Source organism: Lithobates pipiens, unplaced genomic scaffold, assembly GCF_037356315.1.
Source record: "Lithobates pipiens isolate NorthernLeopardFrog02 unplaced genomic scaffold, aLitPip1_a1.2 Scaffold_27, whole genome shotgun sequence".
NCBI classification, from domain to species: Eukaryota; Metazoa; Chordata; class Amphibia; order Anura; family Ranidae; genus Lithobates; species Lithobates pipiens.
Window position 1 is genome coordinate 113,398,986 of NW_027507788.1, and position 17,702 is coordinate 113,416,687.

Consider the following 17,702-nt stretch of genomic DNA (forward strand, 5'->3'; position numbering starts at 1 on the left):
GAATGGGTATCGGGTACATTGTACCCCTACAAATTCACCAAAAAAAGTGTCAATATGGTAAAAATGACAGTAGACAATTTGGGAGTTCTTTATTTAAAAAAAATAAAAAAAAAACTGTACCACGTCCATTTATCTTCAAACACAGCGTCCAACGTCCCGAGCATAAAAATAATGGAAGAAACTCCACCTCCATCTTTGCGATGACAGCTGTTATATATCTGAGGGCTGGGCCACCAGGTGATGTAAATGGGTGACCCCGCTCCCTCTGATGTCACGTGACATCAGAAGAAGGCGGGGTCATCCGTTTACATCACCATGTGACCATGCTACCTGCTATATAACAGCCCCCAAAGAGCCTGGTAATGGACTTGGGGCATAGGTGTGCACATGGGGTAAGCCTGGGGATACCCTAATCCCCCCTGTGCCAGCCAGGGCTTTTTTCTAGGGAAAATGCTGGGTTTGCTAATGGACACTCACTGGCAGTGACAGTGCTGCCAGTGAGACAATTTCGATTGGTATGTATACCCCCTAGTCTCCCCTAGAACTGCAGCCATAGAGTAAGCTGACAGCTGGCTGCATTTCCCAATGCTGCCTCTATAGTTCTGGAAAGCAATCTCTATAGGCGGTGGAGTGATACAGCTGCACTCCGCCTGCCCTCCAGTGCCTCTTCTGCTGCCATAGGATAGGAGGTTAGCAGCATCTAATGGGGAGCATGGGCGAATCTATGAGGGTAGATTTCACTTAATTTACAATATTCTTGCCAGCAGAAATCCCCCCCTTCTACCCCCCTCCACACCGCCTGAACAGGAGAGAAGAAAGGGCTCAATCCTCTGTGGCTCTTCCAGCCCCCATCCCCTGTGTCTGCCCCGCCCACACTGCAATCCTTGTGTGCAGCATGTGTCTGAGAAAGGAGATGTGTGGTGGGCAGGAAAGTTAAGTACAGCAGCTAGCAGATCCTTGGGGGCTGCTACACTGATTCTCCTGTGTGATCCTACAGATACCAACCAGGTGAGTGAGCAATCCCTCATCTCCCTCCCCTCTATCCCGCATCTGCCTCCGCCTTCCTCCCGTAGCTGCCAAGTTGATTTTTTGTCCAGCTAGCACGTAGGGGTGACTTAACTGTTAAGTCAGGGGGCATTGTACCACACTCTGATGTCAGGGTGCACTGTGCCATGCTCTGATGTCAGGGTTCACCGTGCCACGCTTTGATATTAGGGGCACTGTGCCATGCTCTGATGTCAGGGACACTGTGCCATGCATTGATGTAAGGGGCACTGTTCCATGCTCTGATATCAGGGGACACTATGCCCTTCTGCGGGCAATCTGGTACTAACTGACACTGGCTGGCGGGATCACAAACTGACACTGATGTCACTAGTACAGTGATAATACAGTAATACAGTGATAATAATTTACACTGTACTAATGACACTGTCTGGGAAAGGGTTAACATCAATGGGTTAACTGTGAGTCTAACAATGTGAAAAAGTGTGCTACTTTTACTTACTAGTCTGGCTGTTTTTTCTCCCTGCTCTTCAGACAATAAAGGACCAGATCCCTATTCCTATGTACACAGAGCTTGTTTTGTGTGAAATACATATATAAGTCATGTATAAGTCATTTGTATTGAATGTGTTAATGATAACAAGAGAAGCAGTAAAATAGGCCCCATGCAGCCAGCAACAATAGATCCTTCAGCAAAAATGGACAACCTGCAACAAAATACCCCCTCCCCCCGCAAAAAAAGATCCCCAGCAGAACAGATCTCCCTGCAGCAAGCACCAATAGACTCCCCAGCAGCCAACAACAATGGATTACCTGCAACAAAATACCCCGTCCCCCTGCAACTATAGACTCGCAGTAGCAACAACAGATTTCCCTGAAGCCAGCATCACTAGATCCCTCCCAGCAACAACTGACCCCCCAGCAACATAAGAACCACTCCCAACAACAATAGACCTCTATAGCAACAATAGACCCCCTCCCACCCCGCAAACATAGACTGCACACACCTATGGTGGTGGATAAACCTGCGGCAAAGTTTGGGGCTTCCAAAGAACGTTTCTATATCACGTCCGGACCCCCAGGATGGAACGTTCTCGGAGCCCTGGCCGATCTCCCTGGGTGTCAGGAGTTCCGTAGCGCTAATAGTCACCACATGGGGATCAGTCGGGGGATGGAGCTGACAGCAGGGCTTAAAATAAGTCATATTTCACATTTCTCGTGATTTCCCCCAATCCCGCTGATTGTCCTTTCCTCGCCACATGTGGATCTAATTCAGCGGCCAAATCCCAGATGCTCTTTGCTGCGCACTTTGATTTACTCGGAGAGATGCAGAAGGGGCACTAATTGCTTCTTGAGTGGTCTTATCCTCTCTTGTCCACCTTGTGAATGTTACAGCATGTGCGTCTGATTTCTACCTCCTTCCAGCCTGAGATATACTGCCCAAAAGTAGAGATGACCGGAGCACCGAAAATCCCCTCCAACCTCAGCATGGTGACCCCGACGCTTTACCGCCAACTGGAGCCGCACATAGCATGAAAGAGAGGTTAAAGAAGACCTGTCAGTAACTTTACAAGTCCCGTCATGTCACAACACACAGACAATAGTACCTCCGTCCAAACCTAGAAAACGTGTTTGGCACTGGATACATATTAGACCAGGGGCAGGCAACCCTGGAGCGGGAAGATGTGTCTAAACTTGAAAGAGAGCAATGATCACCTGGGTGCAGCTTACTTTTTTGGAGAGCCAGTAATAATAAGGCATAGTGCTGGGGTCAGGGTGAATGTGTAATTCAGGGGTTTGTATTATATAAGGCAAAGTGCAGGAGTCAGTAGTATGTAACAGAGTTCAGAGGTCAGTAGTGTGTAACGTAGAGTGCAGGGGAAAGTACTATGTAATGTAGAATGTAGGGGTCAGTACTATATAGCACAGAGTTCAGAGGTCAGTAGTAAGTTACACAGAGTTCAGAGGTTAGTAGTATGTAATGTAGAGAGTAGGGGTCAATAATATATAACAGAGTTCAGAGGTCAGTAGTAGGAAGAGTAGAGCTCTTACATAACATGTAATATAGAGTGCAGAGGTCAGTGGTGTGTAACATAGAGTGCAGGGGGCAGTTGTATGTAGCACCGAGTTTTGAGGTCCGCATAGGTGTGCGCACAGGGTGTGCCAAGTGTGCCTGGGCACACCCTAATCACCTAGTGCAGCACAGATTCCCCCTACTGCACTGGCTAGACCCCCTGTGGTGCTCCAGGCTTCCCTCCTCCTCTCTCCTAACAGCTGCTGCTGTGGGCTCTCACAGGGAGATGTTTTAGGATGAAGTGGGGGAAGGGGCTTGTAAATATGTAATTAACGGCCCCTTCCTTTTCTGCATGAATACAGTGAGTGATCGGTACTATGTGTTTGAACTTTGGATTGCACACCCTAATGCAATAGGTTGTGCACACCTATGACTGGAGGGAGAACCCATGCCGTTTTTTCAATGATTTTTATCTATATTGCTAATCTATGTTGACAATTACAATTCATTACAGCCACAAGCAGTTTTAAATTACTTTTTTTCCTTTAGAGTCATGTTGCTGTGGTATTGTTCTAAAAATGGAAAAGATGCGCTATTTTACAGACATACTAAGGACACCCCCCCCCCCCCCCCCCAAAGAAAGGAATATTTATTTTTAATTGTTTCACTTTAGGCATTATTAATATCACTGTTCCTGAAAAGACGGTTGTTTTTAAAACTTTTTTTGCATTACATAATACATAGTAGGTGAGGTTGAAAAAAGACACAAGTCCAAGTCCAACCCATGTGTGTGATTATATGTCAGTATTACATTGTATATCCCTGTACTATTATCTAATAGTTTCTTGAAATTATCAATGCTCCCTGCTGAGACCACAGCCTGTGGATTCCACATCCTTGCCGCTCTTACAGTAAAGAACCCTCTACGTAGTTTAAGGTTAAACCTCTTTTCTTCTAATTTTAATGAGTGGCCACAAGTCTTGTTAAACTCCCTTCTGCAAAAAAGTTGTATTCCTATTGTGGGGTCACCATTATGGTATTGACATTGACATTGAAATCATATCCTCCTCTCAAGCATCTCTTCTCCAGAGAGAATAAGTTCAGTGCTCGCAACTTTTCCTCATAACTAATATCCTGCAGACCCTTTATTAGCTTTGGTGCCCTTCTTTGTACTCGCTCCATTTCCAGTACATCCTTCCTGAGGACTGGTGCCCAGAACTGAACAGCATACTCCAGGTGCGGCCGGACCAAAGTCTTGTAGAGCGGGAGAATTATAATTTTATCTCTGGAGTTGATCCCCTTTTTAATGCATGCTAATAATCAGTTTGCTTTGTTAGCAGCAGCTTGGCATTGCATGCCATTTCTGAGCCTATCATCTACTAGGACTTTTTCCATCCTAGATTCCCCCAGAGGTTCTCCCCCCAGTGTATAGATTGCATTCATATTTTTGACACCCAAGTTCATTATTTTACATTTTTCTACATTGAACCTCATTTGCCATGTAGTTGCCCACCCCATTAATTTGTTCAGATCTTTTTGCAAGGTTTCTACATCCTGCGGAGAAATTATTGCCCTGCTTAGCTTAGCATTGATACATGTCTCCTGGGGCAGGATCCAGGTCCCCATGTCATTTTTTTCAATGATTTTTCTCTATATTGCCGGGATCCGACAATTTATTACAGCCACAAGCAGTTTTAAATTCAATGTATTTATTTTTTTTCCTTTAGAAATGTAATTTTGCTGTGGTATTGTTCTAAACAAGGGAAAGATGTGATACTTTACATGCATACTAAGGGCACCCCCAGGCATGATATTTAAAGGAATATTTCATTTTTATTGCTTCACTTTAAGCATTATTAAAATCACTGCTCCTGATAAAACAGACATTTTTAAAACTTTTTTTTGCATTGACACATGTCACCTGGGGCAGGACCCAGGTCCCCATACATTTTGTATGGCAATAACTTGCATATAAGCCTTTAAAATTAGCACTTTAGATTTTTCATGTTGGTGTCCCATAGACGTTAACAGTGTTTACTTGTTCGTACAAATGTTTTGCCTGTTCGCATGTTCTGGTGTGAACTGAACCTGGGTTGTGTTCGGCTCATCCCTACTGAGCAAGTTTGTTTGGCAAGGGGAAAGAAAAGTGTATGTTTCGTAGCATACTGTCAAACATAGATCTGTTGGTGGTTCAGGTTTACTTGATAATGCTGACTACTACTCCACCGCCATCCTAGTCCAATTGAAAGAATGGTTTCTTCCAATAGCCCCCACATTTTGGGGAGACATTGAATGCAACAGCGTCCCGGGGTAAAAATTGGACCTTTGGCTGTGCAGCTTTCATTTTTCCAAGTCATTACCACCACATATACCCCCCACCATCAAAGTACCAGTAACTGCCTGGAATTACTTTATACATAACCCCTGGTCTGCCACACTTACTACACCCCTAAATTTGCCTATCTTTGTCCTTTCACTTTTGATCCCTGATATTCCTCTAAATAAGTGGTCCCGGTGTACTCCCTTATACTTGGAAGACCTACAGTATGCTCTGCAGGGAGTATTATACATTCTCTAATTTACAGCAGGAGCTAGACGCCCAACTCTCAGACTTATACCAGTACCTATAAAAGGCCCACTACTTTCAAAGCAATACCCACCTACTAGCTCAGATCCCTGGCCAGGCTAAATAATAATTTACCTCTAGTTCCCAGATCATGAAAGGTATTTTATAATTTTCTGCAGGAGAAAAGAGCATTTAGCATCACGACACACTATCACTACCCTACCAAGCAGTGAACATCGGCCTCACATATATAGTGCCACCTGCTGCACCTCACTATGGAAATTATCTCAAAAGTTGATACAACAGAGATACCATACCCCTCAAGGCTTAGCCAAATGCAGAGGCCCTTCCTCTCCAGACTGTTGGAGACAGTGAGGTGCGACAAGTTTGCTATTTCATCTCCTCTGAGAATGTCCGTGTCAGGGAAATTATTGGAAAGATGTATTGCTCCTGATCTCTCAAATCACACGCAATCCAATCTCTCCATCTACAGATCTGGCTTTACTGAACTTATTGACTCATTCCCTAGATCTTACAGGAAAGTTATTACCCACATACTGTTAGCTGCAAGATTACATGTCACTAAGCTATGGAAAAAAACCCTGCCTCCCTAGAGTTACTAGATATTATTAGGATGGTCCAAACAAACTATACATATGAAGCGATTTTAACCCTTGACAGGCACACATATCTTAAAATACTCCATACTTGGGAATCCTAGTCTTAATGGTATAATCATAATGCCAAGAATAATGCTGCAGTCAATGTACAGTGCCTTGAAAAAGTATTCATACCCCTTGACATTTTCCACATTTTGTCACGTTAGAACCAAAAATGTAAATGTGTTTTATAGGGGTTTTATGTGATAGACCAACACTAAGTGGCAAATAATTGTGAAGTGGAAGGAATTTTTTTTTACAAATAACTGAAAAGTGTGGCGTGCACTTGCATTTAGCCCCCTTTACTCTGCTACCCCTAACTAAAATCTAGTGGAACCAATTGTCTTCAGAATTCATCTAATTAGTAAATAGAGTCCACCTGTGTGTAATTTAAACTCAAAATAAAAACAGCTGTTCTGTGAAGTCCTCAGAGGTTTGTTAATGAACCTTAATGAAATAACAGCATCATGAAGGAACACACCATATAGTTCAGGGATAAAGTTGTGGAGAAGTCTTTAAAGCAGGGTTAGGTTATAAAAAAATATCCCAAGCTTTGAACATCTCCTGGAGCGCTGCTCAATCCATCAACTGAAAATGGAAAGAGTATGGCACATCTGCAAACCTACCAAGACATGACCATCCACCTAAACTGACAGGCCAGGAAAGGAGAGCATTAATCAAAGAAGCAACCAAGAGGCCCATGGTAACTCTGAAGAAGCTTCAGAGATCCACAGCTCAGGTGGGGGAATCTGTCCACAGGACAACTATTAGTCGTGCACTCCACAAATCTGGCCTTTATGGAAGAGTGGCAAGAAGAAAGCCATTGTTGAAAAAAAGTCATAAGAAGTCCTGTTTGCAGTTTGTGAGAAGCCATGTGGGGGACACAGCAAACATGTGGAAGAAGGTGGTCTGGTCAGATGAGACACAAATTGAACTTTTTGGCCTAAAAGCAAAATGCTATGTGTGGTGGAAAACACACCATCATCAACACTGTGAAGCATGGTGATGGCAGCATCATGTTGTGGGGATGTTTTTCTTCAGCAGGGACAGGGAAGTTGGTCAGAGTTGATGGGAAGATGGATGGAGCAAAATACAAAGCAATCTTAGAAGAAAACCTGTTAAAAAAGACTTGAGACTGGGGCGGAGGCTCATCTTCCAGCAGGACAATGACCCTAAACATACAGCTAGAGCTACAATGAAATGATTTATATCAAAGCATATTCATGTGTTAGAATGGCCCAGTCAAAGTTCAGACCTAAATTCAACTGAGAATCTGTGGAGAGACTTGAAAATTGCTGTTCAGACACTCTCCTTCCAATTTGAAAGAGCTTGAGCTATTTTGCAAATAACTATGAACACATATGTCACTCTCTAGATATGCAAAGCTGGTAGAGATATACCCAAAAAGGCTTGCAGCTGTAATTGCAGCGAAAGGTGGTTCTACACAGTATTGACTCAGGGGGGAGCTGAGTAATTTTCCTTCCACTTCACAATTACGTGCCACTTTTATCACATAAACTCACAACAAGGGGGCGTGGCTTGGTGTCCGAGGAAGATGGACGCACGCTGCTAGAGCTCTCTCTCCCGGAGGTCCAGCGCTCACTCTTTCGGATACCCGTACTACGACAACCATGGGGAGCACATCGCAAAACCCCTCCGGCTTAACCACCCGCTCTTCCAGGGGCCCAGACGTACACACCAGCCCGCAAATTCCGGAGATCTTCCGAGCGCGGCCTAGAGGCCCGGCGCCTGACAGGCACGGAACTCACCGCGAGGCCTCTCCACATGGCAGAGGTGCCCTCCGATCCAGAAGCCGCAGTCCGCAGGATCACTCCCTGGACCCACCACCCTCACAGGCTCTCAGTTTGGCAGACCTACGAGCCATGACCGCGGATATCAAAGGGGCCCTGGCGGCTGCAGTATCGGAATTACGCGCCGATTTTCAATCGATGGTCTTAAGAGTAGAAGACATTGAGGAGACGCAAACCCGCCATGACACCACTCTCTGCCATGTTCAGCAAGTCACCGAATCCCACGCGATTCACCTCAGGGACGTCAACCGCCATCTGGAAGACCTCGACAACCGTGGACGGAGGCATAATGTGAGGGTAAGAGGTCTTCCAGAATCTATTGAACCCACACAACTCTCTCACTCAGTCACGGCCATCTTTAATGGCCTTTTGGAAAGACCCCCTGACACTCCTATTGTGCTGGAGCGCATACACAGGGCCTTGAGACCTAGGGGAAGGGACACAGACCCCCCTAGGGATGTTATCTGCTGTGTTGCTGACTACTTCCTAAAGGAAGAAATAATGAGAAAGGCCAGAAACGGGGGTCGGATACACCATCAAGGTACTGAAATTAAACTGTTTCAGGATCTGTCAGCAATCACCTTGCAGAGAAGGAGGGAATTAAAACCTATACTAGACCTACTAAGAACCCGCGCAATCCCATACAGGTGGAAGTTCCCTCTTTGCCTGTCTGTTACACATAATGGCCATACTGTGAATCTCAGGGTCCCTGAGGACTTAGAACATTTTTGCCACACTCTCAACTTGCCACCTATGGAAGTTCCTGATTGGTATAGTGACTTCCGCCTTCCCCTGCTCCGCAGAGTTGACTCCATGGATGGAATAGCTGAAGCTGGCAACTTCAACATCGGCAGGCGCAGGAGAGCTCACCCCCTTGCCTCTCCCCCAGGGCCCAGGGCAACCTACGCAATCACAGCCCCACCGCTTCTCCCGACCATAGAAAACCGAGGCGCTCATAAAGGTCCTTCTACTGCCATCCCTGTATTTCGGATCACAGTAAGCTGCACTTGGTGCAACGTTGCCGTCACCACCTGAACCACGTTTAGACTTGTTCCCACTTTGTTTTACTGTTACCTTGAAGCCGTCCACCCCTAGCTACCTCTCCCTGCTAGCATCCTGAGAGGGGGATCTTCCTGTTATTAAGGTCTGACAGTGACATGTTACCTGCTGCCCAATCGATACTGGTTAATGCGACACTCTACTCCTCTGCTTCTGCCTCAATCCTTGGCTCACGCCCTTGCTCCATGCCTGCGGAACGTATATCCCCAACCTACTACCAACGATGGCATGAACAACTTCATATCCCAGATGCGCACAAGTTTACTTTGAGTGTCTTGCCATCCTTTGCTGCCTTCCCTTGTCTATCTTCTTTTTTATTTTTATTTTTTTGTGTTCCTTTGTGCTCCTTTCTATTTTTTCTTTTTTTTTTTTAGCACCTGCTCGCCTAATGGGACATACGCCACGGGTGAGGGTATTGTACTCCTGCTCTGAATTGTGCTTTCTCCCATTTCTCTAGCTCTGCTTAGTCCTATAGCCGGCAGCCATAATAACAATGTGTTATACTATATGTACTGTTACTAAACCCATTCTGTCAGCTAGATCCCCTCTCTAGCATTATTGGAGGGAACGTTGGACTTATCCGGGCCAATATCTTGGCTACAAAGCTTACTATCCTCATGTCTATGTTGACGCTCAGGATCTGTCCTACCAATGTTTCAGAATGTTTCATTACGTTTTGTTTGTGTGGTGGAATAATTGCTTACATGACGATCCCGCAGTTTTCTTTTTCTTGTTCTGCTTCTGTAATACAGATCCGATACGGTTCTCCATAGTTCTTTGCTGACATGTTTAGGTTTCAGATTCAGATGTTATTACTGTACGTATAGACTGTGTTAATGTCACTACCCTGGGGTTACGTAATCACTCTATTGGTGTCCTTTCTAATCCTCCCCCCAATTATACACAATTCTTGCTACTCAGCTGAGGTTAATGCTGCCCCACACCCCCCTTCACATAAGTCACCCTGGGTCCCCTTGATTTACCCTTGCTTTCACCAACTGGCCCCTGTCCATTTTCACACTGACAGCCCGGCTTCCTTTAATATCACGATCCCCTCCCCCTGCATACACGCGGGTGCGCAGCTGCTTCCATAACTTCACCCTGCCTTTCTGCCCATTCACTCCCCATCCTCTAGTCATCAAGCTCCTGCATTGCGGGTATCCTCCACATTCCCTTTTCTTGACCTCAAGGGACATAGAGTTCACTCTCATCCTCGCTCGACCACCAATCACCCTCCACCACAGGAATCTCTGTGAGATATCCCTGACCTACACTGGTTCTGTGTTCTGTCAGGTAGGTTCTAATTAGACCTCCTGACCCCAGTACTCACCTCACTTCACCCCATCCTTTCCCTCTCTCCCCCCTCCCCCTCTTCTCTTTCTCTACTCACCTTCCTCCCTCCTACCTGTTTCCATCTATTTCTTCTGTGTAGCCTCGAGCCCCCCTCCCCCTCCCCCTCCCCCTTCTGTGATCTCCTTCCCTCCCTTACCCCTGCTCCCGCTACTCCGTCTGTGACTCCGCCACTCGTCGTCTACGTTTCTTCAACCACAACCACATCTTCATCATCATGCACCCTCGTAACATTCGACGCTCCCCGGACTCTGACTCCCTCAAGATAGTGTCCTTAAACGCAAAAGGTCTAAACACCCCTGAAAAACGCTCTCAACTTTTAACTCTTATGAAAGCTATGAAAGCAGATGTTGTCTTCGTCCAAGAGACACACTTCTGCTCTCAATCGGTTCCCAAATTTTCTAACTACCATTACCCAACCGGATATCACTCTACCAACCCGAATTCTAAAACAAAAGGCGTTTCCATCTTAGTCTCTAAAAAGACCCCTCTTCATATTACAGATACGGTGATCGATGACCAAGGCAAATATGTCTTCCTTAGAGGTTCGGTACACAACAAACCTATCACATTAGCCAGCGTATACAGCCCCAACACGGCGCAAGTCCCCTTCTTTAGGTCGATTACGAATCTATTGGCGACGTTTCAATCTGGTATGTTGATCCTAGGGGGTGATTTTAAAGTCCCCTTGGATCCTCAAATGGACACTTCTACGGGTTCCTCCCGCCTCCCCTATAGAGCCCTCAGACAAATCAAACTCTCTCTCCAATCCCTCCTCCTACACGACTCCTGGAGAACCCTCCACCCTATGGAAAGGGATTTCACATTTTATTCCAATCCCCATGACAGATATTCTAGAATTGATTATATTTTCTTGACACAGACTGATCTCCCATTTCTCACGCATGCGACTATTGAACCCATGGTTCTCTCTGACCACCACCCCACGTCGATCACTTTGACCTTCCCTGTACCACACGAACGAACACACGTCTGGAGACTAGATCCGAACATCTTAACTGATATTACACGAGCTTCGCAGATCCGACAATGTCTCAATGACTATTTCACAGAAAACAACACACAAGACACATCCTTTATTACTCAGTGGGCCGCACATAAAAGTGTAATACGCGGGAAAATGATGTCTATTTCCGCCCAACTTAATAGGGAACGAAAACGCCATTTATCTGATCTTTACTCAAAACTTAAAACTCTCGAAACTGCACACAAACGTACGTTGGCCGAGCAGACCCTCCAAGAATTACAAAATGTTCGCTTCTCCATTCAAGAGGAGCTTGGAAAATCCATTAAGAAAAAATATATGCTTTCCCAGAAACTCTTTTATGAGTTCGGCAACAAAAGTGGTCATCTTTTGGCCCGAGCCTTGAGAGCCAAACAGTCAAAAAATACCGTACACTCTTTGCATACCTCCTCTGGTAAAACACTCACTTCTAACGCGGACATAGCTAAAGAGTTCGAAAACTTCTACTCTAATCTCTATAATATTAAACAATCTGACACCTCCTCGTCCGCCGCTCTTTCCAGACAACTGTCGATAAAACATTTCCTGGATAAATTTTGCCCGTCCATTCAAAACCCCGACACTATCTCTGACCTGGATAGTCCTATCACTTCCTTGGAATGGGCTAAAGCCCTTAAGCAGACGAAAACCGGCAAAAGTCCTGGCCCGGACGGACTGCCCGCGGTCTATTATAAGACCTTTCCAGACGTCCTCCAAGACCCCTTTAGGAGAGCCTTTAACTCCATTTCCGACGCCACACCCCTTCACCAAGACATGCTAGAGGCTCACATTGTAGTCATTCCGAAAGGAGACAAGGACCCGACTAAGACTGGAAATTATCGACCCATATCGCTACTCAATGCCGACCTGAAACTATTTTCCAAGATTATAGCTAACAGACTTCTCCCACTCACCCCTACATTAATTTCCCCTGACCAAGTAGGATTCATACCGGGCCGTGAGGCACGGGACAATACGACCAAAGCTATCAACTTGCACCACTTAATTAATACCACTGGACAGAAGGGCTTCTTTCTGTCACTCGACGCGGAGAAGGCATTCGATAGGGTTGCATGGGATTACATGCAATCTGTTCTGCAATCCATTGGTTTGGGACCCCGACTGTTACGCTTCATTAATGCCTTGTATATCTCCCCGAGAGCGAAAATAAGAGTAAACAATACCCTATCGAATGCCTTCTCCATCCGAAACGGGACCAGACAGGGTTGCCCCCTGTCCCCTATCCTTTATGTCCTCACTCTAGAACCATTTTTGAATCACTTGAGACGAAACCAAGATATCACTGGAATCCGATCCAAACTAAAAGAATACAAAATTGCCGCATATGCGGACGATATCTTGTTGTTCCTGACCAACCCCCTGATCACGCTTCCATCCCTCTTGAAATCGTTTGAGCTATTCAATAGGTTATCCAACCTAAAAATAAATTTTAATAAATCCTACGCCCTCAACATATCCCTTCCCAGTACCACGACAGACCAATGTAAACGTAACTTCCCCTTCAATTGGACTGATGATGCTATCACTTACCTGGGCGTACAAATTACAAAAAACCTGAACGATCTCTACAGCAAAAACTATATACCTACTTTACACAAGATCATAAGGGACCTAAAACAATGGGATAAGCCCATTTTCTCCTGGTTTGGCAGAGCTTCCATTTTAAAAATGAATATTCTCCCTCGCATGTTGTACCTCTTACAGGCAGTTCCAATAAAACTCCCCTTAGCCTTCTTCAAATCATACAGGCAGACCTGCTCAAAATTTCTCTGGGGCATGCATAGACCAAGAATTAGTTATCTCCAACTCTCCCTACCAAAGAGTAAAGGTGGTATAGACCTCCCAGATATTTCCAGTTATTACAAAGCTACCCACCTGACGAGGATAATTGACTGGAACATTCATTCACCGTACAAAGACTGGGTCAACTTAGAAGCATCCTTCGTAGATTCTCCCCTCCGCTCCCTACCCTGGATCCAACGCAGACACGTTTCCCCCACAATCAAATCCCATCCACTCATTGCCCCGACCTTACTCTGCTTCCTTACTGCCTGTACTAAGGATGATATCTCATCCACACCCGGTCCACTGACCCCTCTCAAGATGAACCCGGACTTTCCCCCGGGTATGCACGAATCCTTTCTCCGTAAACACTGGACACAAATACCACTACAGATATCATCTTTTTACAAAAATGGACGTTTACTAACAGTTCAGCAATTGGCCGCTGACATGAAAATGCCTCCTATTCCCATGTGGACCTTCCAACAGATTCGACATTACCTTCATTGTAGTAACAAACAAACGGACTGTACTAGACCTCTGACCCCCTTTGAAAAACTCTGTTCTTCCACCACGCCTCTGACACACCTCATATCCTTAACTCACTCCCTTCTATACCAAGGATACATCCCCGGGGACTCTTTGGCTTGCAAGGCCTGGGAGAAAGACCTTGATCTCTCCATTTCTAGTGAAGATTGGGAAAACATTTTTCTCCGTATTCATAAAGGCACTCTAAATGTGTCCACTCAGGAGAATGGGTTCAAACTTCAATGCCGTTGGTATAGAACCCCTGCTCTGATCCACTCCTGGGATGCTCAAGTTTCTGATATGTGTTGGAGATGCCAAAACCAACGTGGCACTCTCTTACACCTATGGTGGCTCTGCTCGGCCATCCAACCTTTTTGGAAAACCACACATCTGCTAATTAACAAAATTACAGGTACAACACTGCCCTTTCAACTCTTGCACCATGAAGCTTCCCTTAAAACATCTTACCGTAAGTCTCTCACACTCCATTTAATCAGTGCAGCCAGGCAATGCATCCCAATCCATTGGAAGTCTTCTACTGTTCCCTCCACCAAAGAATGGATCCGGAGAGTAGATAAAATAGCACAACTGGAGGAACTCATTCACATTAATAATGACACACCGACCAAATATGCCTCGAAATGGGCCCCTTGGCAACACTTCAGAACCACTGATGACTTCCACCGTTTGACACAACCTTCTACCTAACTCACCATAATTTAGTAGGAACTCACATAACCTAGTATTCTCTAGACCCTTTCTATATGGACCGGTTTCCTAACATCTATTGTAACGTCATTTCTAGCACATGACCCTCCAGAAGATCGTTTCCCATTAAGCAGGACCTACAGATGGCGAGTGGCGGAGTACTTACTTATAGCCCCACCTAACAGCCTAACATGCCTACTCACTTAGCTGAAGAATCCACCCTCACCCCTACTCCTCCCTGTAACTCTCTTCCCCCCCTATTCTCTCTTTCTCTCCTCCCCTTCCTCCCCCCCCCTCCGCAAGCCTTATATAAACTTATCTTCACAAGACGTAAACCCCCTCTCTACTTATCTATCTATCTATCTATCTATCTATCTATCTATCTATCTATCTATCTATCTATCTATCTATCTATCTATCTATCTATCTATCTATCTATCTATCCACTTCCATCCCTTCCCTAATTTACCTCTTTCCTTTTTTCTGCTTTTGTCTACCTTGCATTGATACTCTCACATTATGCTCATTGTTGAACCCTATTCCATAATCATTGATATGGGAGTTGTACCTTTTTCTTTCCTCCCCATGTACTTAATGATCTTTGTCAATATGTCCGGTACCTTGAGCAGATAAACTTATATTGTGGATATCTATGTTTCCAGTGAGATACTTCATATTGTCTGTTCGCCTGTACTATTGGCTTACTCACTGTTCTGTTAATCAGTTCTAGGATGTCATTTTTTCCTTGTATGTTGTTTTTTCGGAAAACAATAAAAATCTTTGAGAAAAAAAAAAAAAAAAACTCACAACAAATAAGTTTAGGTTTCGGTTGTAACATTATAAAATTTGGAAAATTTCACGGGGTATGAATAATTTTTCAAAGCACTGTAACTATTAGGTGCCATATTTTCTTCCATGTCCTTCCTCCCTTTTATTTCTCTTCCTTTTCTACTGAGATATTGCATTTGCTGTTTTTTATCTGGGTAAAATGTCTCTGTAGTTATATCCATTTCATATAAATAGGACCTGAAAGGTTAATTTCCAGTTTTATGTAACCACAGCCTATGTATCCTCTGTCAATTTCAATTGTGTTATTGTCACTCCAATGCTCATATACATACACTTGTCAGATCTCAGTCTGTACTATTTGTTTATGCTTGTTGACAAACCAATGAAAACAAATGGAATCAAAATTATCTGTTACCGTAAAATACAGTATATACATGTGAGACAATAATGATTTTTCCCTTCTGTAGATATCTTAACTGATTGGATAAACTTTGGTAGATCATAATCTGTGTTGGACTAACTTGACACGCGAACCCACTGCTGTTAATTTAGTGGGTGACGTTCATCTAAAGTTATGCCAATTAGGCTAATTAAAATAACCACATTTTGGGGTGTTAGGAGATCTAATGGAATAGGAAATCAATTGGCATAAAATACTTGTGCACTGAAAAAAAAAATCGTTAGTAAATGTAGAGAATATAGTTATGATTTAAAATGGCTATTTGGCCAGACTCTGCTAAAATGGCTGCAGACAAATAGGTGGAGTTGATCTTCCCCAAAATGGCGTCTATCTAGGCTGGAGCTAGGTGCCCTGGCTTCAGTGAGGTGTCAGATCTAGATGAGGTGGTCCAGCCTGGATAGCGATGTGATCTAAATGATGGGCATCTGTCTGCTGAGTTCTCCAGATGATCTCTAGATGATGGACATCAGTCCAGATGAGGTGATCGCTCATATCTACCTGAGTTGTCATATATTCTGTTGCAAACAATACATTAAAAAATCAGACCCAGAAATATAGTCTTCTTTCTCATTGCTGGACAAGATAATGATCAACCATGTGTTTATTTATGCTTTCTCTCTTTTGGCCACCATATGACACCCTAGAACCAGAAATTACTATTTTACTGTAATTCTTCAGGGGAAAATGGATCTCATAAAATAATCTGTTATCGGACCAATTAATATTTTACTATATCAAGTTAGACTTAGACTAGGTGATTCTATCCTTAATATATAGAATACCTAGGAGTGTCTGGTGATTGCTAATGTATGATCATTATTCGTTTAGTGTAGCAGTATTCAAATGTAAACTTCTAAATACTGAGATGATTTCATAATCAGCTATTAATGATATACATAAAATGCCCACACTATAAAAAAAATGAATATGGTAATGTAGAGTACGCAAATATATTCTTTATAATATTAATTACAATTAAACATGTGATGATATTAAGAACCCTTTTCCAAAAATATCTTATCCTTTTGTAAGGATAAGATATTTTTGTATCCAGTCAACATAGATACATTGCAACATTGTATTAACCTCGAAAGTTACATATTTATTTATAGATATGTCCATGATAATTATAGTTTATTATTATTATTATTATTATTATTATTATTATTATTATTATTTTTTTTAATCAGGTAGAAGTTTATTGAAAACCAACAAAAAAAAAACTTTTCAGAGAGTCCATATATTATAACTAGGGATGGGCCGAATGGACCCCTGTTTGGTTCGCACCAGAACTTTCGAACACTGCAAAAGTTCGGACCCGAATAATGAACCCCAGTAAAGTCAATGGAACCCGAACGTCAAAAATCAAAAGTGCCCATTTTGAAAGCTTAAGTAATTGGGCAAACAATGGTTATAGGGGTCCAGGTCCTGCCCTGGGGGACATGTATCAATAAAAAAAAGTTTGTGAAAAACATAATTTTTAAATGAACAGTGATTTATTTTTATTTTTAAAGCGAACGCATAAAAATGAAAAATTCCTTCCAATATAGTGCCTGCGGGGTCCCCTTAAGCTGCATACACACGATCAAACAATCCAGTGGAAAAGTCCGGCGGACAATCTGCCCGTGTGTGGGCTCCGGCAGACTTTTTTTAGCCAAAAGTCCGGCGGATTAAGAAAGTAGTTTTGCACCTAAATATGTCTGCCGGACTCGCATTTCCGTGCTAGTACGGCGGAAAATATGGCCGTGTGTGTGCTAGTCTGCCGTACTTTTGAAATGAACAGACTTTTCCCGCCCGGAGAAAAGTCTGCTCATTTTGAGCGCGGCTCCAGGTAGCCAGGACCAGCGAAGGAGGCGTCGCTTGCCCCGTCACCTGGTATGGAGTTAAAGGGGAAGCCCTACACCAAAAAAAAAACGGCGTAGGGGT